This window comes from Lissotriton helveticus, chromosome 12, assembly GCF_964261635.1.
Source record: "Lissotriton helveticus chromosome 12, aLisHel1.1, whole genome shotgun sequence".
Lineage (NCBI taxonomy): Eukaryota > Metazoa > Chordata > Amphibia > Caudata > Salamandridae > Lissotriton > Lissotriton helveticus.
In genome coordinates, this window is record NC_136073.1 from 677,331,512 (window position 1) to 677,358,670 (window position 27,159).

General features: G+C 46.5%; 1 long non-coding RNA gene across 2 annotated transcripts in view; it reads left to right on the top strand.

Moving 5' to 3' along the window:
- Positions 1 to 21,388: 21,388 nt before the first annotated feature.
- The window catches only part of LOC144798450 (uncharacterized), a 1,486,395-nt gene continuing 1,480,624 nt past the window's right edge, over positions 21,389 to 27,159 (top strand). For both annotated transcript variants that reach the window (XR_013603538.1, XR_013603540.1), the window contains exon 1: positions 21,389 to 21,955. This is a non-coding gene — a long non-coding RNA (uncharacterized LOC144798450). The remainder of the gene's footprint in view (positions 21,956 to 27,159) is intronic.

Here is a 27,159-nt window from a genome sequence, read left to right on the forward strand (position 1 = left end):
TTACGTATTGGCTGTAGGTTATTCAAACTTGGAGGGTTAGAAGTTCCCACGTTGTACAAACCATATCTCCAGAAAATTCATTTAAATATAATAGCTTTTCTCTTAACACAATGTCTGTAAACAGAGAAGCAGGGGAGGACATAGAAGAGCAGGTAGCGGCTCTAAATATTACAGAAAATTGCAGACACAGTTACTATGAAACTATTACAACATGGCCTTCTGGCAACGGGTGGAGATGTTACCTTCGTGGTTGAGGCACACGAAGCATTCAGAACAGACATATTCTACTCCTGGGTTAAATTCCTGCCTACAGATGCATGTGCACAGTGTTTCACACTTACATTGAAGATAAACCACCTGAGGGATATTTCCCATACGCGGACATAAGTCCCATTAACTTACCAAGAGCATATTAATTGGTTTAAAAGCGCCCTACCCCATACCACAGAAAATGTGAGACTTGGTTTGCTCCGGAGCAGCAACCTGGCCGATCTTAGCTTCATATACACCACATCCGAACATTGCTATATTAACAGCAGCAGGGATACGTACATTTTATAGCGATTTAGTGAAAATTTACAGAAATCTTACACAATACATAATGAGAACATTGATAGTCCAACCTGCGAGGGCTGCTCAGGCTGCACAACCTCAATTGGCTACTGCAGGTATTAGCCCCAAACACTGAACGACATTATGGGAAAGATTCGTACCAGGCGTGAGTAAACCCCGTTGCGGATAGCACAGAAACCAGCACAGCTTGAAGCAGTTTTTCCCCATACGGGCTTGCAGGATAAAACTCAGAATACTAACAATTTGCTTGCCAATGGGGATGGCTCTCCCGATAGAAGATTGTGTCACTTGGGTACAATCTTCGCTGCCATTTATACCAGAACTCATGGTACCCCTTCAATAGCAGATATACCAGACATACTGAAACAAATACAGAATGAGAACAGGGCAAAGCCTGCTCTAGAAACTGATGGGCAATTTTGCTCAGGCATCTGCAATTAGGTTAAGTAACATACAGGGTGAGGTAGCAGCAGTGGCTATACGACAGTGTCTGAGGGAATTCACTCCTGCACAGCATGAGTGAGAATCGCCTAAGATTATCGAAGAAACATATGCTTCACTAGGTAGAGATAATCTAAGAGCCAGACCTGGGAAACCAATAGAGGAATTCTGAAAAGGATAACTCTAAGCAAGTACCCAATTCTTCAAAGAAGAAATAGGATAATAATTAAAAAAAAGAAATGAAAAAACAAAACAGTTGAGGTGTGGTTCTCCTCAACAGGAACACACAGAGAGAAGCTACAATTTGAGAAACTGTGACAATATTAGGAAGCTTGACCGGTAACTGGATACTGATAACCGTTCTTCTGGTTCCTTTCAGAAGTCATCCGAAAAATATTCTGAGGGAGACAGATGGTCAGAACATAGATCAGTAGAGCGAGTCAAGCCAAAAAGATAGACACATTGCACTTCGGGCTACATCATTAAACCCCTAAATAAATAAAACTTCTAAACCTCAATTTAAAAAGAAGATAGCTAGAATTATTTTGAAATGCCCAGGCTACTGAGGACTCTGCTTCTGACCAGGGAATGGGCAATCACGATGCTAGACAGCGTGGCAGAAGTTACAATAGCTCGCCTGAACCTGATGGATTACCTGGCGGTTGTAGCGCTCAGTGAGCATATCACAGTGGAAACACATGATACAGCGGTAAGTGTCCCACGTTGTTTATACGAAATAAGGCTCCAAGTGGAGGGGGACATACCCAGGCAAGTAAAGGGTCTCTTTTGGGAGAACCTGACCTATGGTTACAACATTTTTTTGGCCAAAAAACATTTCTCACCTGATTTCATAGTGGATTGACCAATGGGGGAAGAAGTTATTTTACCTGCTTTCTACAACCTCTCATCAGAATCACTTAAAAATGAATACCTGCAGCAGTGAGGCTTAGCACTAGCTCCTGAACTTTACCGCAATCATATTGGATGGGATGATGTGTCACTTCATCACGAAATCCCATTCAAATCGATTCCTCAACCACAGACTCAATACACAATAAACCATGAGGCAAAGAAACGGGTCAGGGAGATTCTAGATCAACTTAAGTACCAGGGTGTGATAGAGAATTGCACCTCACCTATGAATAATTCCTTGTTTCTGGTAATGAAACCCGATAACTCATATTATCTAGTCTTAGACTATAGACATTTGAAAGCTTCCACACGGACATTTGCAGAACAAAATGCCCAGTGTCGCACTAATGTACAACATTGTGCAGAAAAAAACCAAAACCGCATTAGATATCTCAAATGGATTTTTCTGCCAAAATATAGCACCTGAGAGCAGATATTTGACAGCATTCGCAGCACTAGGTTCTCAGCGCGAGTTTTGTTGATTTCCTCAGGGGTATAAGAATACCCCCAGGTTGGTTTTAGGCAGGGTAACAGAGTTACTTCAATGTTTTGATGGGGAGGCATTGTCTTATGTAGATGATATCTATCTGACTGACAAATGAATTAAAGGAACACTTGGCTAGAGTTAACCACATGATCCCTGGGATTTGATCACCTGGGTTACAAATTCAATTTTAAAAAAATCAAAAAAAGCCCACCTCCAGTGTCATATTTCTAGGGTATGAGTTGTCAAGTAAAGGGAAAAGCCTGGCGGCTCAGTTTTTAGAAAAATGTGCACTGCTCCAACCTCCAACGACTAAAAAGACTACAATCCATTTTAGGATTTTTTAATTTTGGCAGGACATACATTTTGGATTACGCTGAACGGGTGAAACCTTTCTACTATCTAATTAGACATGATTTTTCAATGCATCATTGGACACCAGAACCTACAGATATTCTGTGTTCCGTACAAGCTGACATGATAGCTTCTAAACATTTACATACACATGTTAACACAACTAACCTGGTGATTGATGTAGTCGCTGGACCAACTGGGTACACATATATCACTTTCAATGAAGGAAATACAGTCCCTATTGCATACAAATCGTATTTGTGCATGAACATTGAAATGTGTTTTGCATCAAGTGAGAAGATGCAGCGGTACAGACTTCTGGAGGGAAAGAGCACTATCTCTGGGGAAACGCATAATAGTCGTGACCCCGATACTGACCCTAGAGGTCGTTACAAAAGCCAGCATCCAAAATGCTAATGCCCTACATCCAGTGGCGTAGCTAGGTGGGGGGGGGCGGTCCGCCCCGCCCCAAGCGGCACCATTTTTGAGGCAGCCACACGGGCCGGCACTGGAAGCCCGTTGCGGCCGCGGCGGCCTCTGTGACACAGTGTGACGTGAGGTGACCTGACCAGTATGACCTAGCTCCGGTAACTGCAGGCAGCAGGCTGCCACTGCATGCAGTGCACACAAACGCGGGACTTAGTTTTGGCAATTTAAAGTCCCGCGTTTGCACTGTGCGGCTGTGCCTGCTGCAGTAGTTACCGTAGGAGCAGGAGGAGTGCATCAGTGCAGGCCAGGCTGCAGTGCAGCGCGGCAGCTGGCCGCGTGACTCGCTCCGACCGTTGTTGGGCCCGCCCAGCCTCGCTCACACTAGTCCTCCAGGGCCGTCAATCAGTGATAGCGTGCGTGCGCGAGCGCAACCAATGACGGCCCTGAAAGGACGCAACGGTAGCAGTGACGGTGACATATTACGCGCTCACCCCGCCCCTACGCTCGACTGAGGACGGAGTCGGACTGGAGACCATTCTTCTTGCCTGCAGTGCTTTAATTATACAGTATAAATAAATTATATTATACTGTCTTGTAGCCAGGCACGCAACTTTTCAGAGTGACTCAGACTGATTAATTCATAAGAGGTGAGAGAGAGAATTTAGAACCGTCTGTCCTAAAAGATGCCTGAATCGAATATTTTACACGTTCTAAGCCTAAGCCAAATTATTTAAATTTGATCCAAAATTAAAACATTATTGGCAGCATGAAAATGTAAAATATTTTAAATTATTCAAATTCATACTGCGGAATGTAAATTTCAGAAGTTCGAGCCACTCATTGTGGTATGATGTAATGTTTTACATAGCATTGATAATATAAAGCTTCTGTTTTTTTACTTCAATCGCAGTCACGAGAAAGTAACGTCTTGCGAAACAAATGAGATGTAGGGTTTGACCATGTCATGTATGTGCATGTAACTTGCATGATCGAGCTAACTATTAGCAGCAATACTACGTGTCTCTCGGACATCATTCAAGTGCTCACCGTCCTTTTTCCCCAGCGCCCCCCCCTCCCACCAAGGGGCGGCAATCTGAGGGATAGCCCCAGGCGCCACAAGCTCTAGCTACGCCCCTGCCTACATCCACGATTAATTCAGTGGGCTAACTCTCTCACTGCAACAGATGTAGATTACAGATTTGACTCTACATTTCAAGCACAAGAATTCCTGCAGTACGAACAAGAATATCCTCTGCCGAATTAAATGCCTCCAGACCTATATGAATGTATCATTTATAATGATGGTTCTGCCCAGCCGGCCATAGGAAAAAAACAGTAATATTGTGTGGCATGCACAATTATAAAAGGATGCATGCAGGACAGAAAGTTCCGTCCTAGGAAAACACACTCAGTCCCTAGGGGATTGTAAAATGCAGCTGCTGGAACTAAAAGCTCTGATACTGGCACTACAACGACTAATTACATTATTGGGGCCAGAATGGATTAGGGATTCCAAAGGTTGCACAGCAAAGCACAAGACACTTTGGGAACAAGTGGCAAAGCTGAAAGAAGTAATATATTTCAAAAGACGGAGGCGACAGAGTGCACTCTGTCGCCTCCGTCTTTTGAAATATATTACTTACTGCTCTCAAGACGAGTTGCACCCATAAAAAACTTGGAAAAAAAACGTTTGATCGTCACACGGGGACCAATTGAAAGAAACATCTCTTCCAGAGCACAAACTCACGAACTACCTTTCAAAGCACAAGTTGGATGGCAATGTTGTTTAACCATGCGCAGTTACAATGTGACATTTATACCATTTGGCATGAATACTTATGAATGTGTATAGAACTTGTATTATCAGTCTATGTTAAATATTCGAGCAGGGATTTCGACAAATTGACGTCAGAATGTGACATCTGAGGGTGGGCGGGGTAATTTCAGTTTCATATCGAGGATTGTAAAAACACTAATGCACGGGTTGATACAACAACGGTTAACGAGGTGTGCCGCATAAAGATCTGAGAGGCTGTAATCGATGGGAAGGATACGCAGGGGTTTATGGGACAGGTAGTATATGAGGGGTTGAGAGCGCCAGACAGTAGGTGAATAGGAAGGGTACTGGTTTTTGAAAGTTGAATTACCTATTGCGGAATGTAACGTGGAGTGTGGGTTAACGATGGTAAGAGTAGAAAGGAACAACCTGGATAGGTAGAACGTAATCACATTTGCAGAGGGGAAGGAAGGAGTTAAATGGTAATAGGTCAGATGGAGGGGAGGGGCAACATCACAGGTGCTACAAATAGAGCGAGGTGAGAGGGAAGGACACAGATTGTTATGAACACGGCGTAAGGACGGTGGTCATATTACTAGTTGAAGGTAAGATGAGAGTACTCATTAGTTTATGAGATGCGGTGACAGCGAGATATGTAATAGACGCGGGTTTTATACTGCTTCGTTCAGATTCGTTAAGATCAGAAAGGAGATAGTGGGAATTTATGGTTGTTGGAATCAGAAGGGAAGGGGCGAGTTAGGGCATTGAACTAGCGGTAGCGATGAGGTTACACATTAGCGGGAGGACGTCGATAAAAGGGAGAGCTGGAACCTTAGGCATGGACTCGTAATATGTATAGTGATAAATAACATGTTGAAATTGTGGAAACACAGAGTCTAATATTAATGTTTTGATTTGTAGAGCACCCCTGACGAAGGGCCAGGCAAGGCCCGAAATGCATTGGGTTATTTGAATCAACTGAGGAGGAATCCTTATGTACGTTCCATGCTCCAAGATAAGGCCTGGATTGGCATTTTTGTGGCATTAAGGACATAGCGTAAAACATAAGTGTCTCTCATGTGACAACGGAAAACATTGGTTAAAGTGATAACTGTGGCAAAAATGAAGATGAAAATAAAAATATTGAAGAAAAGCAATATATTTGTGGCATTGTTTAATGATGCACGGAACTTAGCTGTGCGTCCGGTTCTGGGGCGACATGGAGACCCAGTTTGGAAAAGCTGAAAGAAGGCCAGCCCCTTACAATCAGATGGGGCTTACAACTATATCTTGGTAGCAGTGGATTCATGCTCCAGATTCCCATGGGTTTGGCCTCGAACTGTTATTTTATGGACTTTGCTCCCTTGAACCCGGACATCGTGTGGAAGCTATCTGCACCCTCAGGACCCCCACACCTCGCCGGACCCGCTCCGCGGGTCCCGCAGCGTCCTTAACGTCTGAGGAGAACTGCTGTTTCCAGGGATAGTAGGGGAGTTCAGGGCTGCTGCCGGACTGCGAGCGAAGACCGGGACTACAGAATCCAGGAGTCCCCGGTCGGCCAATCACCACCATCTGGCCCGCTCTCCCTGCAAGCGCCGCCCCCAACTCGCAGGTGGAGTTTAAAAAGCTTACCTTCACTCTTCTCTGTGGGACGCGTATGCTGCTTGTTTTATGGACTTTTCTCCCTTGAACCCGGACATCGTGTGGAAGCTATCTGCACCCTCAGGACCCCCACACCTCGCCGGACCCGCTCCGCGGGTCCCGCAGCGTCCTTAACGCCTGAGGAGAACTGCTGTTTCCAGGGATAGTAGGGGAGTTCAGGGCTGCTGCCGGGCTGCGAGCGAAGACCGGGACTACAGAATCCAGGAGTCCCCGGTCGGCCAATCACCACCATCTGGCCCGCTCTCCCTGCAAGCGCCGCCCCCAACTCGCAGGTGGAGTCTCCTATCTCTCTTCCTATTTAGCCCAGCCCTGTGACGCGAACGCGGGACGCGCGCGGACGGAGGCGCGGGCGAAGACCGGGCAAAGAGCGGCCCGTTTGAGGCCGTTTGAGTACGGCAGAGTCCGGCCCTGGCCTAACCCTCTGTCCCGTCCTGATGCACCCAAGGTAGGCGGATCATATAGCACCTACCCATTCCCTGGCAAAGTGTGTTTGGATATAAGAAACAGTATACTGATTGAGAGGGACATTAAGTTATCGTAATATTTTGCCCAAACAGCGTGTCAAGTCTATCGTAGCCGCTGTCGGTGCCAACTAGATATTATGTCTTTAAGATCAGGCAAAGTACGTACAGTTCAAATCCAAACACCCAAAGGAGTTGTTTCGGGCCCATTGGACGCCTTTATTACACGTGCCACGGGAATTCTAGAAAAAGAAATTGCGATGGTGGAAAAACGTCTCTCAATTGATCTTGTCAGTGGAAAGCGTTCTTCGCTGGGTAGGTTGGCCACGATCCCCAGCCCCGTAGCACACGCAGCTTTCAATTGCATCCACTCCGACACTACCGAGGCAATAGTCCACATGGATAGCGAGGGGGTTGATTTTCCTGTTCATACATCGGACCATGTTGAACACCACCTAGATGATCTTGAAGTTAGCGGGGGGAATTGAATCCCAGGATAGCTTGGCGTCTGAATACAGTTTGGAACTTACCCATTCACCTTCCAACGCCACCAACACTATGTCTAACCTGCTAACCTACGCAGATCCCTTAGGCACTGATATGACATCGAGAAAGAGAAAGCAAGATCTGAGTCACACGGGAGGGAGAGTATGTAAGATGCCCAAAATAAAAGATATAACAGTCAATGACATCCCGGCCCATGGCCACCTCACAGAAAAGCTTACACCTTGTGCATTCCCTAATGTGTTATGCCCTTCCCTCACTTCTTTAGGATCTTCTAACCCCTGTCCAACGTGCCTCAATAGCGACGAATCCCTGTTAGCAAAAATGGAGGCTATGATGAAAAACCTTCTAATGCCCGTCTTGGAGCGGACCAGGTTGATGACCTTAAAAATAGACACATTGGAGGCTGCAGTGAACACGAATTTGGGTTTGCTACAAAATTTAACTGGCATCAGCCCAGAGGGCGCTATAACCACACAGCTAGCTCCAAAGATAACAAGCGCTTCCAATATTTCTACCAGCAATCCCACAAACCCTAAACCCATAGGACCAGCTATCAATAGACCAATGGGGGGTGGAGGTTTAAAAACCATTTCTAGCAAGGTATCTGAGGGCTCGTCACAACATGCCCCTAAGACGAAGACCACTGATAAACCGGATAAATCTAATCTTGCTAGACCCCACTCCACCAGGCCACTTTCATCGGCAAAACCCAGCTCTAATATCCCCCGGCAGCCTCCCCACGGGCCTTTAGCCAACCACCGTAGTACCACTAACCCAATGGTGGGAAAACACACTAGGCATACCACCCCACGCGCTGACCTCCCCACGGAGGCAACGCTATATACAATAGTATTGACCGGTGTAGCCCCCTTAAAATCTGGCAGGAAGGAGACATATGGCGATCTACATAACAAGGTGATCTATTGGCTAAATAAAAATCGACCCTTGCCTCCATCTTTGCCAACCGAAATCCTTTTTGTAAGAAGAGTTGACTGGGTGGGCCATGGCACCAAAGATCTGGAGGGTGATTGTATCTTAATCTCGTTCAAAGACCCCTGGGTGGTGGATATTATCCGCAGAGATGCTAGGTTTGCCAGACAGGGGGACGTCCAGACCTTGGGGCTATCATATTTTTATCCACATAGACAAAGTTCCATTTTAATGGGCCCTAATCTTGGACGACCCCCCGCTAGGAGGCATCCCATGGAAAGGACACCCCACCCCCAGCAATTCCCATCCCTCTTCAACCCCTTTGGTCCTTTATCTGACCTTGAGGCCATAGATTGACTTCATACACCATTTAGGTTGTCTGATCCTGCTGAAAATGTTGGGTACCAGGCTGTGAGGCTGAGCCAGGAGTCCCCACAGTTTGCAACCATTGTAGAGGAGTGTATGGGGGATTCAGTTACAACAGAGACAGACGCATCACCACCCAGGGATGTAAGAGTGTCCCCGAAGACTGGGAACACCCCGAATCACATTGGGAGTATCAAGAATGGGTGGGGTGGTGGGGGTGGACAGGATACTTTCGTAGCTTTAGGTTTGACGGTCCCCCCCCCGAGGCCCCCACTACAGAAAAACTCAACTTAGTGTCCTGGAATGTTGCTGGGGTTAAGGGTCGAATCCTCTCTGAAGACTGGCTGGAGTTTATGGATAAATTCGATATTATCCTACTCCAGGAAACCTGGGCACCTGAACCAATATTTAGGCTAGGATACTTAAATTTTTTTAAGCCTGCGATTAGAGGTGGCAAAGGGCGAGCTTCAGGGGGTTTATTGATCTGGGTGAAACAGTCCTTGGGATACTACCCCACAGAACTAATTGTACAAGACCCGGACCTTCTTATAATAAAGCTGAGTAAGACTGGCCATCGGGATTTGATTTTGTTCAATATTTATGCTCGAGGTCTGCCTGGTGGCCGCTCTCCTCCCTTGTTGGATGTACTGGACTATAATCTGGCAGCCCTGGGTAGCGAAAATGTTATTCTCCTCGCGGGCGATTTGAACTGTACCTTCGAGCCGTTACTCAACATAGGGGATAGTTGGGGTTCCGCAGAGGATGCTGCATGGGGCATTCCCGATTTGATGTCTGTTAAAACTGTAAACGCAACAGAGGCAGCTGTGAACTGGATGGCTTTCTGTTTAAATCGGGGTTTTCGGGCTAGCAACGGCCGCACAAGATCAGACCAAGAAGCCAACTATACATTCGACAATGGGCTAAGAAAAAGCCGTATTGACTATATTTTGCTAAAACTGAGAGACTGGCCCCTGCTGGTGGACATGGAAGTATTACCCCGCCCAGAAAGCGATCACAATCCCTTGTCACTACAACTAAGGTTACCAGGATCTAAGAGACTAGAGGAGCCTGGTACCTCACAGACTGGGGACGTCTTCCTAACGAATGACAGGAAGAGGTTAAAATGGTCCAGGATTTTGGAGGACGAAACACTAAGGGACAAGGTCAATACTGTGGTTATAAACACATTTAATGAGATGTTGATACATGACCAGTTGGGGAGTAATCTTGAAATGGCAAATAACATCATGAATCTCCATGACCGTTGTTTTGATGAGTTAAAATCTTTACTTTCTCTCCCATGTCAGCAGGGAGTCACTAAAGCAAATGTCCGTCCCCAGAAATGGTATAACAAAAAATGTAGGGAGGCCCATACCCATCTTATTAAAGCGGTCAAATCTCGGATTATGGGTGCAGTTAAAGCAGCTAGACTGATCTATAGGAAAATTCAGTGGGAAGCTAAACGGGAGTGGGAGGAAAAAGCACTGGTCGGACCTTTTGGAAGCTTCTACATCTAATAACCCTATTAAATTTTGGGATATAGTTAAGTGGGGGAAGGACCCCGACGCACGTACCCCCGCAAATCATGTGCCTCCCATCGAATGGGTGACCTTTTATTCGACCCATTTTTGTGCCGAGAATCCCAAACCCCCATGTTCTTTGGGGATGGCACCTTTCCCACCCATCCAAGGTGAGAAAATTATTTTCTTAGAAACAGAGGTCGAGTTGGCATTAAGTCTGACTATGCGAGGGAAAGCGCCGGGGTTGGATCTCATCCCTGCCGATTTGTTTAAAGCTAACCCCGCTTTGTGGACACCTTATATTACCAAGGTGGCCAACTCTATAGCTGTAGGGGCGAGAATCCCTAAGTCCTGGAAGGGGGCGGAGATACTACCAATTCATAAAAAAGGCAATAGGTATAACCCAGGTAACTACCGCCCGATCAGTCTCATTGACTCCATACAAAAAATCATCGCACGCATGGTCCTGGGCAGAGTCCAAGGCTGGATCGAATCAGAGGACATACTATCTCCAATGCAGGCGGGCTTCAGATTGGGAACGAGTACCATCGACCAGGTGTTCAGATTTTGTCTGATCTACTGGAAGGTGGTCCAGCTTGGTGGTGGTACCATCTTTGCAGCGTTCATTGATCTGAAGTCCGCCTTCGATCTAGTCCTGAGGGACAAACTGTGGGGAGTCTTGAGGAAATTGGGAATACCAGAGGAGCTACTTGACTTAATAATCAAACTGCATGAGGACAATTATGCGAGGGTGAGGTGGGGAGGTCGGGGACAAGTGACGGAGCCCTTTTCGGTAACTCGAGGTGTCCGTCAGGGGTGCGTCCTGGCGCCAACACTCTTTCTATTGTTTATTGTCCAAGTGGTCAAATTCTTTGCAGATACTCCGACGGATGCTCCAATGTTGGCAGGACAACGGTTCCCAATGCTCATCTTTGCCGATGACACCCTACTCCTCTCTAGAACACGTTGTGGATTACAGCGGGCGTTGGACCGCTTTGAGGAGTTTTGTGCCATCAACGACCTAAAGGTAAACGTGGGCAAAACCAAGTTTATGGTCTTAACAAAGAACCGCCCCGTCCGGAGTTCAGTTAGTATGGGTGGAGTTAATTTGGACCAAGTGGAGACTATGACATACTTGGGGGTCACTCTAGATAGCCGCCTGAGATGGAAAGCCCAAGTCGGTGCACAACATCTTAAGCTTGCCCGACTTACAGGCTGCCTACTGAGTGAGCAAAAAAGATCTATTACTAAGCGGGTTATCCCAGCTCTTAAGATCTACGACGCCAAGATTAACCCAGCAATCTTATATGGTGCAGATCTGTGGGGCTATATGGACCTCACGGGTCTGTTTAAAATCCAATGTAAATTCTTGCGGAACTTAGTAGGTTTGCCACAGTCGTCCCCTTCTATTCCCCTTTGTTTAGATCTGGGATGTCCCCCGATTAACGAGATGGCCAGATTCAGATTGGTGGCTTTTTGGAGGCGTTTATGGACATCCTCCGACCTCAGCCTATTTGCAAAAGAGGTAGCAGAAGTCAGGTTAATTAGGGGTTCGGGGAAAATCCCCTGGCTCCAAATGGTTAAAACCATCTTGGGAGACATGGGGTTAGAACAGCTATGGATATCCCCCTCTACCAGTACTTTCCCATCCAAACAAGAATTTAAAGAATTGTATTGGGCTCCGCTCCGCCAGATCAGAGTCAATGCCTCCAGCTTTACCAACCTCACGGGTAGGTTCCTGACTTTCAAGTTGGATCCAACCCGTGAATTATACTGGGATACTATTTCTAAACCGCTGGACAAGAAACTCTACCACCAGTTCCGGGTAGGAGCATTGCCGTTGAACACATTCACAAAAAACTGGTCTACTGGTGTCACGGACCACTGTAGATGGTGCCCAAGCCACAAGGAAACAGTGGGTCACTTCTTGTTTGCTTGCCCTAGATATTCAGCACCGCGAACCAAATGGCTAAAACCATTGTTCCAGCGCCTGCCTTTTAGAAAATCTGCAGAGGCCATTTGGGTATTAAAAACCAACACTTCAGAGGTTTTTGTAGTGAGCTTAGCCAAATACCTGGGGTGGGCCTGGATAATCAGGTCAAAACATTAGTTTAACCCCTGACATTGTCCGCTGATGCATACTTTAATAGGCAGTTTTGCTTTATTGTTACCTGTAAACGTTTGCATTTGATGTATTTCATAAATGGTTTGACTTCTTTTTTATCACATATTGTTGTTTGGAATTTAACTGTCAATTATTAGCATGTTTGTGTCAGGTTTGTCTTTTAAGCTGCCTAAGCTGTTTTAATACCATTTTAAAATCAATCTAGCTTAGTACTGTATTGTTTATTTTTATTTTGTTTCCGACTGTTCTTATTTTTTTCCAGCTCTATTTTTCCCGAATTTGTCGTGCTTATATAAATGAACTCCGCTATTACCGCAGTTGTATCTTAAAATAATACCCATAATTGTATAGGATTAGCCACTAGGTAGTTCAATTGGAATCGTAATTTAATGAAATTTTACTTATCATTAATTAATGTGTGTTATTATGTGTCTTATATGATATCTTTTTAAATCGAAATAAAGACCTTAAAACCTGAAACCTGATTTGCGAGTCTTCATCGAGTCATACGCAATTGGCACCTTACATTCCGACGAGGGTCCGCTGTTTAGCCTTCGAGCTTACAAAGAAGCCATGGGAAGTTTGGGTGTGCTGAAACATTTGGTTGTTTTGTAAGTATTGACTGGGAAAGTAATCCGTGGTTGGTCTATAAATAGCCCTAAGACCCTTCACCACACTTTAGTTATTTAAGTTTGGGTGTGGCCTTGCGATACTCCTCCCTCCTACCATCTCGAGGGAAATGTAATCATTGAGAAAAAGAACAGTGACTTCAAGCTATCCTTAACAACTAGGGTACTAGGCTCGGGTGGCAGTTGGGTCAGTCACCTATATGGGGTCCAGAGGGCACTTAACAACATACCCAAGTAAATCCCGGGGGGGGGTCATATACCTTATGAACTCCTGTTTGGAGTGAGAATGTGTGTATCAGACCTCGATAATGTCAGCACAGTGGCGACTGAAATATTATTTCTATAGCGCCAGGACACCTCAAGGTAACAGAGCGTTTTAAAAATCCCAGTAACATAACATAACATATTTGACATCAATGAACGTTTAGCTGTTCTACAGGAACTCAATGAATTCCGGGCCTTACAAAGCAACTTCCAACTAAAACGCACCACCACTGGAGAAGCGAAGGTAGTTCCGGCAAGACCGGCCTGGGCCCCAAAGACTGGGGATCTGTTCAGAGAAAAGATAGTGGACAAGAGAGAATTTGGACCGTCTGTACCTGTTCTGACTGTTGAAGGTACCAGAAGTGTTTTTTGTTTTTTTTACCCCTTGCCGGTCGCAGAGACAAATTTGAATCTCAATTGATCTGATCAAACCACACTATGTGGCCGATTCTCAACAGTAGGCCATGTGGGCTCCTGGGTAGCTGCTGCACTCCACTTGCTACTGTACAGGAAGTTCATATAGAAGCTTCAATAACGACTGAAGACTCCACTCTCCAAAGAGAAGCTGTAAACAACAATGAAATAATACTTCTCCCAGTTGAAACAACTACAACTGTACAATCAACAAGTAAAGACATTTCAATACGAAAGATTTACGACGTCTATGTAAACATGCCATAGATAGTCATCTACCAGTTCTACAAAACCTGTTGAGCTGCTAAGAATAGACCGGACGGCGTCTGGCTATTTTGTGCATTATGTCGATTTCTCATCAGATCCAATTAAACCTGACCTGCCAACACTGCCTCTCCCTTTGAAGCTACGAATTTATCCTCTCTATCATTGGCTGAAAAAGAATTAGTTGTTCACTGAATAAATCTCTGGATTACAATTCGATTACTTTTCCTAGTACTTTGGATTGTGTAGTGACTGTATTTTTCCTACTTCAGACTGGACACTTTCTCCCAGAACGCTCGCCATGCAACTTGAGAACTTGGGTCTTGAACTACATTCATCATCGCACCGTGAACTGAGGGACCTGTCCCTGGTGAACATTACAGCAGTTCGAGTTCCTGAAAGAATTGTTTGGGACCAGCTATCTTGTGATTTGTATGGTCCTACTGAATGATTGTGAATTCCTTATTTAAGATTTCCTTAAATTATATTATCACCTCTAGTACTTTCTTATATGATTGGGACATTGAAACCATGCATAATTTGTTTGCTGATCTAGAGAAATCAGCTACATTTTCAAATGATAAATTGTATGATGGTAAATCAAACTATGGAGGCATGTTCCGCTACCATTATGGTCACCAGTTTTTGCACAAAGCTAGTATCCTGTGCTTTTTATAATTGCACACAATGGGAAGTTTGCCCAACACCGCCGAAAGTTAGTTCGAAGACATTTGCACAAAGGTTTGCTTATTTTTCAGGTTTCGAAACACCAGATCCAGCCTCGTATCATTATAGGCTTGCACCTACACCTGCAAAGAAAAATATGCTTACACCAAGCTGATATACTCTGCTTCCTTTATTTCTCAACTGTCTATACAGGGTTTCGACTTTTAGAAAGACACCATAGACACTAAATCTGTGTAGGTGACAAAAGATTGGCAGGTTCAAGGAACAGAGGCCTTATTTATAACATGCCTCATTCCACGTCAAATGATTTTCCTGAACAAAACAGTGCAACAAACTTTGTTTTGGTTTAGCAAAAATTAAGGATTTGAATACACCTCCCATTCCCGCATTCGAGTGCTTTGAGAATTGCGAGCACTTAACACACTTCAGTGAGGATACCGTGATACATAATGGCTCTTTTTATTTATCAGATCCTAATTGGAAGGGATGGTTGGTTTGGCCGAAAGGAACAAATAGTTGTCAATCTAGATCCCTGGGTACCACAGGAGGATTTAAGATCAATAGGCCTGATCAGCGATATATACAGACGGAACATTCTGGGGTGGTGACATCATATAGTGTTGGGAAATTATGCCTAAATTGGCTGAAAACCTCAACACTTTCCCAGGTGCTGTTACACTTGTCCCTTCTTTCTGATGGCATGGATCTCAGGGATTTTTTATTAGGTCCCCGGAACCCATGTCAAAAGCGCTTTTTGTACGGTATATACAACAAGCTGTAAAGATTTCCCAACAGGAAACTGCTGAGAGATTGGGCGAGATCAACAGGGTTAACTTAGAAAAAGCTTTGGCTGTGGTTGACAACGGTATCACATTATAATCCAGAATGTAATCACTGGTCAACATAGTGTCTTCCGCAATTGACATAATACAGCAAGACATGTTTATTTTACAACATGGACAGTCACAATTATGGTCAATCATAATACTGTGCTTGATGTTACTAATGTTACATTCTGGCCACGTGCCATGGCATTACATCAACAGTACATGTCTGTTTTTGGCATACGATCTAACAGAAACACAGAAAATAATGGCACACAGAGATGCAAAAATACCATGCTGCACATTGAAAAATTAGACCAATTACCTTTCACCGTGGCAGTGACACCATCCACTGACTGGATAACTCCTGGTTACATCACCCCACTGGTCGCAATGTTCCACTTCCAATACTGTCTCCAATACAATCAGGTAGGTAGATATGAAGCGCTAGGGGAAGGTTATGTGCTTGAGTATTATGAATTACCTTTCAGGTTTAGATGGAGGAATGGGGACATGGAGGTTTTCCTTATAGGTTCCGATTGTGAGGATGCTTTAAGCAATTCCTTAGTCAACAACGGCATTTCTTTCCACGGGGCCTGCAATGCTTTGGTAGCAAACTTGTCTTGTTATCTGAAGGGTTCTGCAGGTGCCGTGATTCATCCAGTGTTCCAACTGCTCCGAATGGAAGCTATTTGATGCAGAATGATCAAGGTTGCACAGAACTGACCCGGGCATCGCTTATCTAATGACTGTTAATTCCATAGTGACTTGTTGCACACAAGTACTGTTTTCACCTGTCCGCACAGTTAGTGCGGCAGCGCTATGACCTTCGATAAATCTTTCCGACATACAGTTTGATTCTTTGAGCAAACTGAAAGCCATACTTTTTCAGAAGCATGTGGCCTTATCTTCAGCCAGGGAGACGTTTGAGGTCCAGGTTGCAAGGTCCTCTTCTGAGATACAGACACTATTCCACACTAACTTCCTGCCGCATTTTGGGGAGCCGGTCCTCCATATCTTTAACAAGTCTGATATGAAGGGAATAGTGCACGTTTTAAAATGTATTGTCTCTGGTCTGGTTAGCACCTTTCAGACGATTTTTGGAGTTAAACCATCATTCATATACTCTGTGTTGGGAAGCTTTTTTGGACGGCTCCTGTGAGAAGTTGGCCTGGTATATGCTGTCCACTAATTAAAGTGGGCACCATGTACCAGTCAAAACAACCCATATGGTGATTTAAGAGGTCTAAGATAACCTTAGAAAGCTACCCAAGCGGTAGCTGTGGAGAGCAGCCTTCAGGCTAAGTCTTTAAGGAATGTTAAGCAGCTTGTTTTACACGAATGCAACCTCATAGTATTGGTTAAATGAAAGGAGAACCACACAGTACTTCTAAAAATATGTATTTATTAATATAACACTCTCTAGTATGACACAGTATCTCTTACACTGTGATAATCACAAGGCACACAATACCTAAGCACAGAAATTACAGTAAATAGCAATAATTCACAGTGGGCTCCAAGAGGGAACCAAACCATATACTAAATTAGTGGTATAAGAACCACGACTCGAGTCAAGACCATGTTGAGAGGACGTACAATCGCTGGAACCCCAAGGAACCACTCAAGGTGAGTAAGTAGGGACTCCACGGAGGACGGGTGCAGTGTGGAAACACGACTGCATGCTCCGTACAATTCTACGGGAGAGTCGCGGTTGAAGTTTTAGAGTTTAAGGACCCTCCCCAGTGGACTTCGTAGAAACCCTGTGGAAGACAGAAGGTTGGAGAGCCACCTCACCTGTGGATACCGAGGTAACCAAGTTACCTATCTCAGGGAAGCCGGGTGCATAGGTCTGAAGTGGCATCGGAAACTGCTGTTGAACTCAAGGGAGGACTTCGAAGAAGAGCTGCTGCTAGAAGGAAGAAAAGTGTCAGTTGGAATCCAAAGGTGGATTCTTGTTGAAGAGTACCTGAAAGCAGAGGGGACAGAGTTTGGGTCACTTCAGAGTGACCAGGGGCTCGATAGACTAATGCCCACCAATGTCGTGTGTTTCAGGTTGGTTAATGGAGTTCTTGACTCTGCAGCTATGGGGACCAGGAGGCGTCGAGGATGACAAGGAGCCTGAAACTAGCTGTCCCAAGAAGGATGTCAAGTGCTGAGGGGTCATTGTCCAGCCGGAGCACCAACAAGCCTTGGCAATGGCAACCCATGCAGAAGGTCAAGGATGTGTACGGTTCAGACCAGCTAGGTCCAGGTAACTCACCACAGCAAGGGGAGTCAGGGCAGGCCTGGAGCAACCAGGGGAGCCCAAGAAAAGCAAGTTGACCCTCAAATGGACCCACAGGCCGGAGGCACAGGAGTCGCCAGATGACCTCGAGCAATTTCACCAAACAACCCACGGAGCACTTGGTGCGAGGAGGTCGAAGTTCTTGGTAGGAAATGGTACCAGAGGTTGGGGCTACTCTGAGTCCAATGCACTTGTTCGGGAAACGCCAACAAGCATATACACTTGCAAATGTACGCGGTGCACAGGGGTTCGGGTATTGCAGCCCCCTTGATGGATTCTGATCTCAAACTTAGTGAGAGGGCAGATTGAACCTTGAGCGCTGCCTCCCATGTACCATCACCGGAGGCGACCCCGCTCCGGCGCCTGTGATCGTAGAGGAACGTGCCGTACACTGTGGGAGAAGATCAGCATCGACTTTGGGAATTTCCCAAATGGGCGACACACCATGGTCATCATGGACTCCTTCTCAAAGTTTCCCATCGTCGAGTTGGTGCCGTCCACTGTGTTCATCCATGTTCAGTCTGACCTGGAGAAAACATTCACCATGTTCGGCCTGCCTGATGAAGTGAAGTCCGACAATGGACTCTCATTCGAGGGCCAAGACTTCACGATTTCCTGGAACAGAAAGCCATCCGACACGGATGACTCACACCCCAGTGGCCTCAAGCCAACAGCAAGGTGTAGTGGTTCATGAGGACACTGAACAGAGCTCTCCGAATCGGTGTGGACAGCACAAAGAACCTGAGGCGTGCCTGCACCAATTCCTGCTCGCCTATCGACAAACACCTCACTCGACAACCGGGTGCGCCCCAGCATCTCTCCTGCTCAGAAGGTCGCCGCGAGACCTGGTTGCGCAAGATCCTGCGTGGGAACCTCCCTGCTTGGATGTCGAAAGAGCCCAACAAAAACGGAAGACGATCAACAAGAAATCGACAGTGTGCCAAGGAGCCAAGGCTCCGACAGTGCGCATGGGGTCCTAAGTGGACATCAAGGATCGTCACCCAGGGTGGACATTTCGCACATCCTACGAGCCAGAGGTGTGGCCTGTCACCCGCATAGACGGCACCATGGTCACGGTGAAACGAGGCAGACACACAATGGTGAGAAACGTGTTGTGGTTTAAAGAAGCAAAGGGCGCCCCAATCGCTGAACCTCCCCTCCCCCCCTTCCCCACCGGAAAGCGAAGGATCAGCGAACAGGCTAGCGGGAATCCACAAGGAAGTCAGCCCAGATCCCATGCCCCTGGCGATGCCAACTGAACCACATGAGTCAAGAGTCTACCCCTCCGATCCAGTAGAGCATGAGGAGCGGTGCAAACATTCCAAAGACACCGCTGGTGACCCACACGGAAGGCCCGATCGAAGCCAACAATATCTGCTCCTTGTCAAAGGCTGAAGGACTTTGCATGCTAATGGGCTGTAGAGCCCAGAAGCACACGACAGTGACTCTTTCCGAGTACGACACTAATCTTTGATGCTTATATTTTATTCTTTGTTTTCTCTCTCTCTCCCTCCTTCCCTTTTATTCTGTTTCCTGCTGATTCTAAAAAAAGAGGAGGGATGTAGAGGCCACTGGGCCGCTATAATAAAATGTATCCTAGCATCACCCCTTGTGACCGGGCGTGGTCCGAGGACATAAATAAATGAGGCGTTGGTTGCACGTGACCTTTGGCCTGAAATCAAGCCACGGCTGGGTGTAAGTGTTGTCTCGCTGCGCAGGCCTCTGAAGCTTACCTGGTTTCAGGCGCGGTTCCTCCATTGGGGTGTGGGGCCGTAGCCCCCCCTGCCGCCCGCAGCTCCCTTGGCGTTTTGTTAAGACTGACAATCATGTGTTTTGTTAAGACTGACAATCATGTCAATGAATCAACATGACGTCAGACCGCCCTGCCCCTTCAGAGTCTGAAGGGGTGGGCGGTCTGGCGTCATGTTGATTCATTGACTTGATTGTACAGGCACCAGGCAGGCAGCAACACAAGTGCGCATGAGTGGGTGAATTTTTACCCGTGCCCACTCATGCGCACTTGTGTTTTTGGTTCGTTGCGCATGCCCATTAGGAGCCCTAATGGGCGTGCTGCGGGAGAGAAGGTACCTGTGCCCCTGGCGCCAGGATTGGCCGAGAGGGGCTGTGAGTCACAGCCTGTGACATGAGGGGAGCAGAGCCCAGAGTTGGCGCGGACCGGGACCGGCAGCAAGGTAAGAGTGTGTGTTTTTCTTTTATTTTAAAGTGTTTGGTGCGAGCGTGCGTGTATGCATGAATGTTTGGTGGAGAGTGTTACGAATGGACGTGTTTGTGTGTATGCGTGTGTGAATACATTTCTTTGAGTGTTGTGTATGTGTGTGTGAGCACCACCCCACATAAACTGTACTTGCTCCAATAAACCTTTGGCGCTATGGTCTAATTAGACCCTGACTGTTTCCCTCTGCTGTACTCCTATGCTTTTTGGATCTATCACTTTATTTTATATATTCAAGGTATGGATTTTTTGCAGATTTCAAATTCATGGATATTGCATTTAGAGGCAATATCCATGAATTTGAAATCTGCAAAAGATCCATACCTTGAATATATACTGTGCAGTATGCAAATCAGTTTGCGCCTCACCACTTTAAAATGTCACCAGCCGCCCCTGCCTGGTTTGTAGCGCTACAGCGCCGACTGGGGGAACTCCCCGAATCAGACGTTTCGAACAGTCTCCATAGGATGCAGATTTAGGGCCACTTCTGTGAGGGCTAGCGGCGGCAGGAGAACGACAGCCTCCAGGATCCCCGAGACCCACCCCTATGGGACCAGTAGAAGCATGACCAGCAGGGGTCCCCTGTGAGCCCCGCCAGGCCAACACAGGTCGGGCAGCAAGGCCGCACCACTCTGGATTCAGGACGGTGTTTTCATTACGTGAGGACGCGGCCCCCACTCATCGTGGGAAGAGGTCAGGCGGTCCGCCCCGACCCCCCGTGTCCGTGTCCGTGTGAGTCAATCCTGGAAATGCAGGAGAAAGCACCGAGAGGGTCACCCGGTCCAGGTTGCACAGTAGCGTCTAGGTTGGAGCGTTGTGCCTCTAGCAGGAAAGGCCCTTCCATATACAGTGTGTGCAGGGAGATGGCAGCACGGTAGGCATGCATGTCAATAGACCGGATTCATGCGGGAGACTACCGATTTTTCAATCCCCAAAAATCTTGTTTTTACCTGTCTCCCATCTGAAGTCAATGGGGAATTTTCACTCCCCCGATTTTTTTTATTTTAAATCTCCCACGTCCCTGTTCTAAAATGTCTGCAAGACGGTAGTTTTTTTTTTTGGGGGGGGGGGGGGGGGGAGGATATTTATACAGCGCTAACTCGACCCGAAGGTATCGGAGTGCTTTACATGAGCACCGGTTACTTGACACGACCCTGAGTCTCGAACCTTGGTCTCCAGCACCAAAGACGGCACAGTCTAGCCAACGGACCACATCTTGTCCCCTACAGGTCACTGCAGGTGAGGGGCCGGTGTAGAACTCCTACGAGAGACCAGGCCTCTCGATCACAGGGCCCTAAGAAGGCTCCGTCAGGCCCGGCTCCTCCTTGAATCCTGTGTATTTTGGCCTGGGCGACGCGGGACCGGGGCGACGGGGGCCAAGAGAATCCGCAGGCCGCGGTGACCCACCCCTTGCGGCGGTGTGAAGGTGGTGCGGTCCGCCAGCCCCAAAGCCCCCTCAGGCCCTGCTCCGTGGCAGCCGGTACTGAGGTACGCGGCCGCGGGCGGGTGACTCTCCCGCGCCCGCAGTGCCACGAGGAGACGGCCGCGAGGCCCGTACTGTTGGAGGCTCGGTGCCCTGCGTCCTTGCAGAGCACCTCTCGCGCCCAAGTCCAATGACTTTCTGCCTCTGGCGCCCTTCCTGGTACGCCGACTACTGCCTCGGGAGCCCCCAAGCGGGGCGCTGTGAGCTTCTGGGGTGCCGTGATGCCGTCTACGCAGCAGCCCCGAGACCCACCGAGGTCCCAGAGAAAGCAGGAGAGAGAGAGGCAGCGGCGCAGGACTGCGGGCTCCTGGAGTGACAGGAGGCGTCAGGTATGTAACAAATTAAGGGGTTAGCGGCACATAGGTGCGACCACCATATTGACCTGCTTGACCATGCCCCAGCACCTTGTGACTAATTATCGCGGAGAATGCCGTAAGCACCTCGATCCACTAGGGTTGAATTGCAGGTGGAGAAAATCTGCGCCTAGTTGACTGCCTTTGGGTACAACTGAAGTTCTTCCAGAGGCCAAATCTGTGCATTATCACAGGAGTATAGTGTGTGCCTTGTAGGATCTTATAAGGGAGACAGTGGCAGTGTCGACCGAGCTACTTGACGCCTGCCAGTGCTCCGAGCATTGTTTTAAATAGAGAACAGAGAATTTTAAAAATCGTAATTGACTAAAAATTGTACTTGTTATTTTACTTTAGTATTTACCTGCTGCACACTACCACAATAATAACAGCTTGTTTGGACACCTAGCTTGCTGCTTGTACACAATTGTTGGGGGAACACTGGGTCGCGTTTTACCGGGACTACACCACTTCCGCTTTTCACATTTGCGGAGTGGTTAGCGCTCTAGCCTACTGTTAGGAGGGGCTACTTAGCCCTCTCGTCGCCCTGAGCGGGGAAGCGCCAGAGAACGCGCCTGAGACAAGCCAGAGAGAGGCCCGTCTGCGCCCGTCCGCTACAGGACGGGGCTAGGGGCCAGGGGATTAACATCTGCAGATATGCCTGGCATTGAAGGCATGAGAGTTACCTATACTTCCCAGGTACTATTACACCTTCGATCTCTAACAACGCCGGCCTGCCGTGGCAGTGTTTGCCCACAGGTAGAAGGTCCTTTTTCATGTCTACACTGCCACTCCCAGTTTGACACTATCCCAAAGGTCCCCAGTATAGATAATGTTAGATGTCACATGTTACAAAGCAACACTGCTACTCATGCCTCTAATGATCATACTATTCGAGTCGGAAGGAAAAATATCCTCTGCAATATCAGGTCGCTCTCGAAACACTCAGCCCAAGTCTGGGATTTGATTTCCTCTAAACAGCCTGACCTGTGCTATTTTACTGAAACCTGGTTAAAACCATACTCTACTCCTGCCATTGCGCTGGGAGTTCCTAATAACTATAAAATGACTAGGCTAGACCGTCCTATTAAAATGGGCGGAGGAATTGCCAGTATATATAAACAAGATATTTCAGTTAAAATTTTAGAGGAATTGACGACCATTGACATCGAACTGTTAGTCTTTAAAATTACATACTCGTCTAAAGACTGTCAGATAGGTGCTTTAGTTTATCGCCCTCCTGGCTCCTGTACAGGTTTTTCAAATCTCCTGATTGAGTTGCTAGCTCCCTATGTCAACAGTGATAGTAACTTTATATTAATAGGGGACTTTAATGTTCACAGTGAGAATTCCGACTGCAGTGAAGCACAAGCCTTGCTGACAGATTTGTCACTATTGGGTCTAAGCAAACGAAACTTTGGACCCACCCACATAGCTGGCCATACGCTAGATCTGATTTTATCTAATTCTTCATTGGTCTCCTGTCTGTCTGCGGAGCAGGTTAGCTGGACCGACAATTTTGTCCTGGAATTTTATACTCCATTTCCTGGGCCTTTCAAGTTGCAGCAGATTTCACTACCCGCTGTCCGGAGACAATGGCATAAAGTTACAGAGAGCTCTTTTAAAGAGAAGTTTAACATGCCCACTATTCCTCCTAGTGATAATATTGACATGTCATTAATTAAATTCACTAAGGCGACTAAAATAGCCATTGATAAAATAGCCCCTTTGAGACATTTTAAACCCCGACCAGCTGCTAAACAGGAAGTGTGGTTTTCTGATCACTTAAGGACCTTGAAACTTTCTGCCAGGAAGTTAGAGAAGAGATGGAGAACCACCCACTTGGTAGAAGATAGAAAAAGATATTGGGAGTCACTCTCTATCTACCATAAGGCAATTCGGACAGCACGAAAGACACACATAACAGCGCAAATTGCAGAGGCTGGAAACTCCCCCAGAGTTCTTTACCAGATTCTGCAATCTTTTGTTAAGCCCACAGCTTGCGAATCTGTAGAAATATCATCCCAGCAGTTGTGTGATGAGATATCCAATTTCTTCACCACAAAAACTGATAATATCTATGAAAAGATAATTAATGCTGGTAGTGATAAGGTTTCCTCAATAACAGCATTTTCTCAGGCTGATACAGAGTGGAAACAGAATATACATTCTCTGGAATCTTTCCCCCCCATTTCTGGGGAGGAAATTTTGACATTTATGACCAGTATTAAAAGTGGGAGCCCGGAGGACATTATTCCAGCCAGGATTATACCCGCTCTAGCAAGGCAGATTTGCCCTATTTTTGAGCAGCTTGTGAATCTTTCTCTTACTTCCGGCCATGTCCCCAAGGATTGGTAGCGAGCTCTTGTCAGACCCATTAGGAAGAACACTGCTATTCCTTGGACGGAATTGACTAATTTAAGGCCAATCTCACTGTTACCTTTTCTTGGGAAAATATCTGAAAAGCATGTTAATTTCCATCTATCCAGATATATCGAACTGGCTGACGTTCTTGACTATTCCCAGTCTGGGTTTAGGCCAAGGCATAGTACGGAATCCACTTTGGTATCTGTGACTGACGATTTACATATGTACCAAGACAGGGGCTTTTCAGTGATCCTGGTTTTGTTAGATCTATCAGCGGCGTTCGACACCGTGTCACATTCCATCTTGACAGAACGGTTGTCGAACGCCGGGATCAAACATAAAGCCCTTGCTTGGCTAAAGAGCTTCCTATCCGACCGCACCCAGAGTGTCACCATGGGTGCATATCGGTCAGCGGAGGTAGAGATCTCCAAAGGGGTGCCACAGGGCTCTTGTTTGAGCCCTACTCTTTTTAACATCTATGTGGCACCCCTGGCAAGAGTGATGCGTAAGTACGGTTTCATCCCCGTGTCATATGCTGATGACACGCAGCTCCTCTTCCCGTTTAAAACTATCTCCGCGGAAGTGAAGAGCTCTTTTTCAGCTTGTATGAAGGCAGTGGCACAATGGATGTCGGCCAACTGCCTTCAATGTAACGTCAGTAAAACTGAGGTAATGTTGTTTGGGGAAGCTAAACTGCTTTGGTCTCCGGACTGGTGGCCCAGCGACTTGGGTGTTGTTCCCGAACCAAAGTCAATTGTTAAGAACCTAGGGGTCCGTCTGGATCAGGATCTGACACTCAAGCAACATGTTAATTATATCTCAGGTATATGCTTTCATACCATTAGCCTACTACGCAAGGTTTTTCCTCTTCTGCCTGATTCGGTGAGGAGAACTCTAGTCCAGGCACTTGTTTTAAGTAGGATTGACTACTGTAATGGTCTACTGCTTGCTGCCAATGAAGGGGTATTGGACAGACTACAAGTTATCCAGAATACTGCGGCCCGTTTGGTTTTTAATGCCCCTCCAAGAACTGCTTCCAAACCCCTTCTTGACCAATTACACTGGCTTTCTGTCCGGCAGAGAACGAAATTTAAAATATGCTGCCTGATTCACAAGTGCCTAAATGGCCTAGGACCTGCTTATCTGAAAAATAAATTTGTCCCGTATACCCCCATTCGATCTCTTAGGTCCAGCAATAATTTTCTTTTGCAGGTACCTCGGGCTAAGAAAGCCAGACATGGGAGTAAGGCTCTCTCCATAGCAGGACCTACTCTCTGGAATAAACTCCCTCTGTCACTTAAACAATGCACAGACCATTTAAAATTTCGGAAACAATTGAAAACAATTCTGTTTAAAAATGAAATTTAGCTACCACTCATATTTATTTCTTGGTGTTCTACAGGTGTCAAAGCGCAGAGATACTCCAATGTGAGTTGATTCCAGCGCTATACAAACCAATAAATAAATAAATAATTCATTATGTGTCGTCTACTACAGGAGGAGACTACAGCAGAAAGACCTCATCGCCTCCGATATTTCCTATCCCCTTTCCTCCTCCCGCCTAGATCGCTCAGTATTTCCCTGTACTGAAGTGCCCTCGATGGTGGTGCAGTATAGGTTGGAAATGATTTGCTTTGTGGACATAGCCATGAGAAGAGGCTTCAACGCCCGATACACTATCCGCTCTGCCAGAAAATCAGGAGTGATTGCTCAGAGGGCGTGCCTTAGTCTATAAATAAAGACCTGTCCAGTGGGGGTATGTGGTACAGCTCCTGTTAAGTCACCTAACCACTGTTATTTCTTATTAAAATATAATTCCACCCATTTTACTAACCTTCTTTGAGATAATTGGGCTAATGTCTTTGGTTCTTGTGCAGCTGGTATCAATGTGTGTGAAGGGGAATTGGGGAGGGTGGGCGAGTAGAGGATCTCCAGACCTGCTTTTCTGTCTAGCTTACTATGTCCCCATGGCTGTCACCATGTTTAAGGTATAACAAGCGACAGGTGCCTCAATCGGTGCTGCCACTTGTGTTATATAAGGGACCGAGTGAAACTAGAAGTGCACTTGAACAGAGAGAATAGAGTTCGGGGGCCACAAACCCTGTTAAATGTAATGGCAGATTTAGGTTGCTTGTTAGCCCAAGCCAATTTGTTTTAACTGAGTGCAAATGTGGGAAAGAAGTGATTGGGCGAGTGGCGGGTGAATGTTAATTAACAAGTAGAGGTGGTTGGGGGGAAATAGCTACTTTATAAGAAGGCCTATTCTATCTGCCAGTGAGAGCAGGAGAGATATACAGCTCGATATCTCGTCAGCTATTTCACATATTGTCTGTCCATAGTTTTCTTTCATTGCTGTATTCTTATATCTTCACTCAGACCCGTAAGTATTTCACGGATCCCTCACCACTCACAAGGGAAATCCAGGGTTCAGTGACGTGTGTTTGGTGTCCGAGGTAATATCTGCAGCTGGCTCCAGTTCATAGTGATCCCCCCCTCCCCCCACACAGTGTTCTAAACCACAGATCTTCCCAGAGTGCCTCATTGAAACATACGCTAGGGTTTCTGAGGTAAAGGGTCATATTGTCTGCCTAGAGTGATACCAGTATACACTGGGTAGTATATATGAGAGTATAGTCTGCGTAGTGTTGTCGTAGTTTCGCCTTAGGGGTTCTAGAGAGCAATGGATAACAAAATTGGGGCTAGGGCGCCGCCCTACCTCGTCCCTCTAGAAATAGCAATGGGGAAGCCGACAAGCTGTCATTTGATGTGTAGTCTAGTGGTAGGGTGTAGTATAGCAACCTAACCCAGTCTAGCAA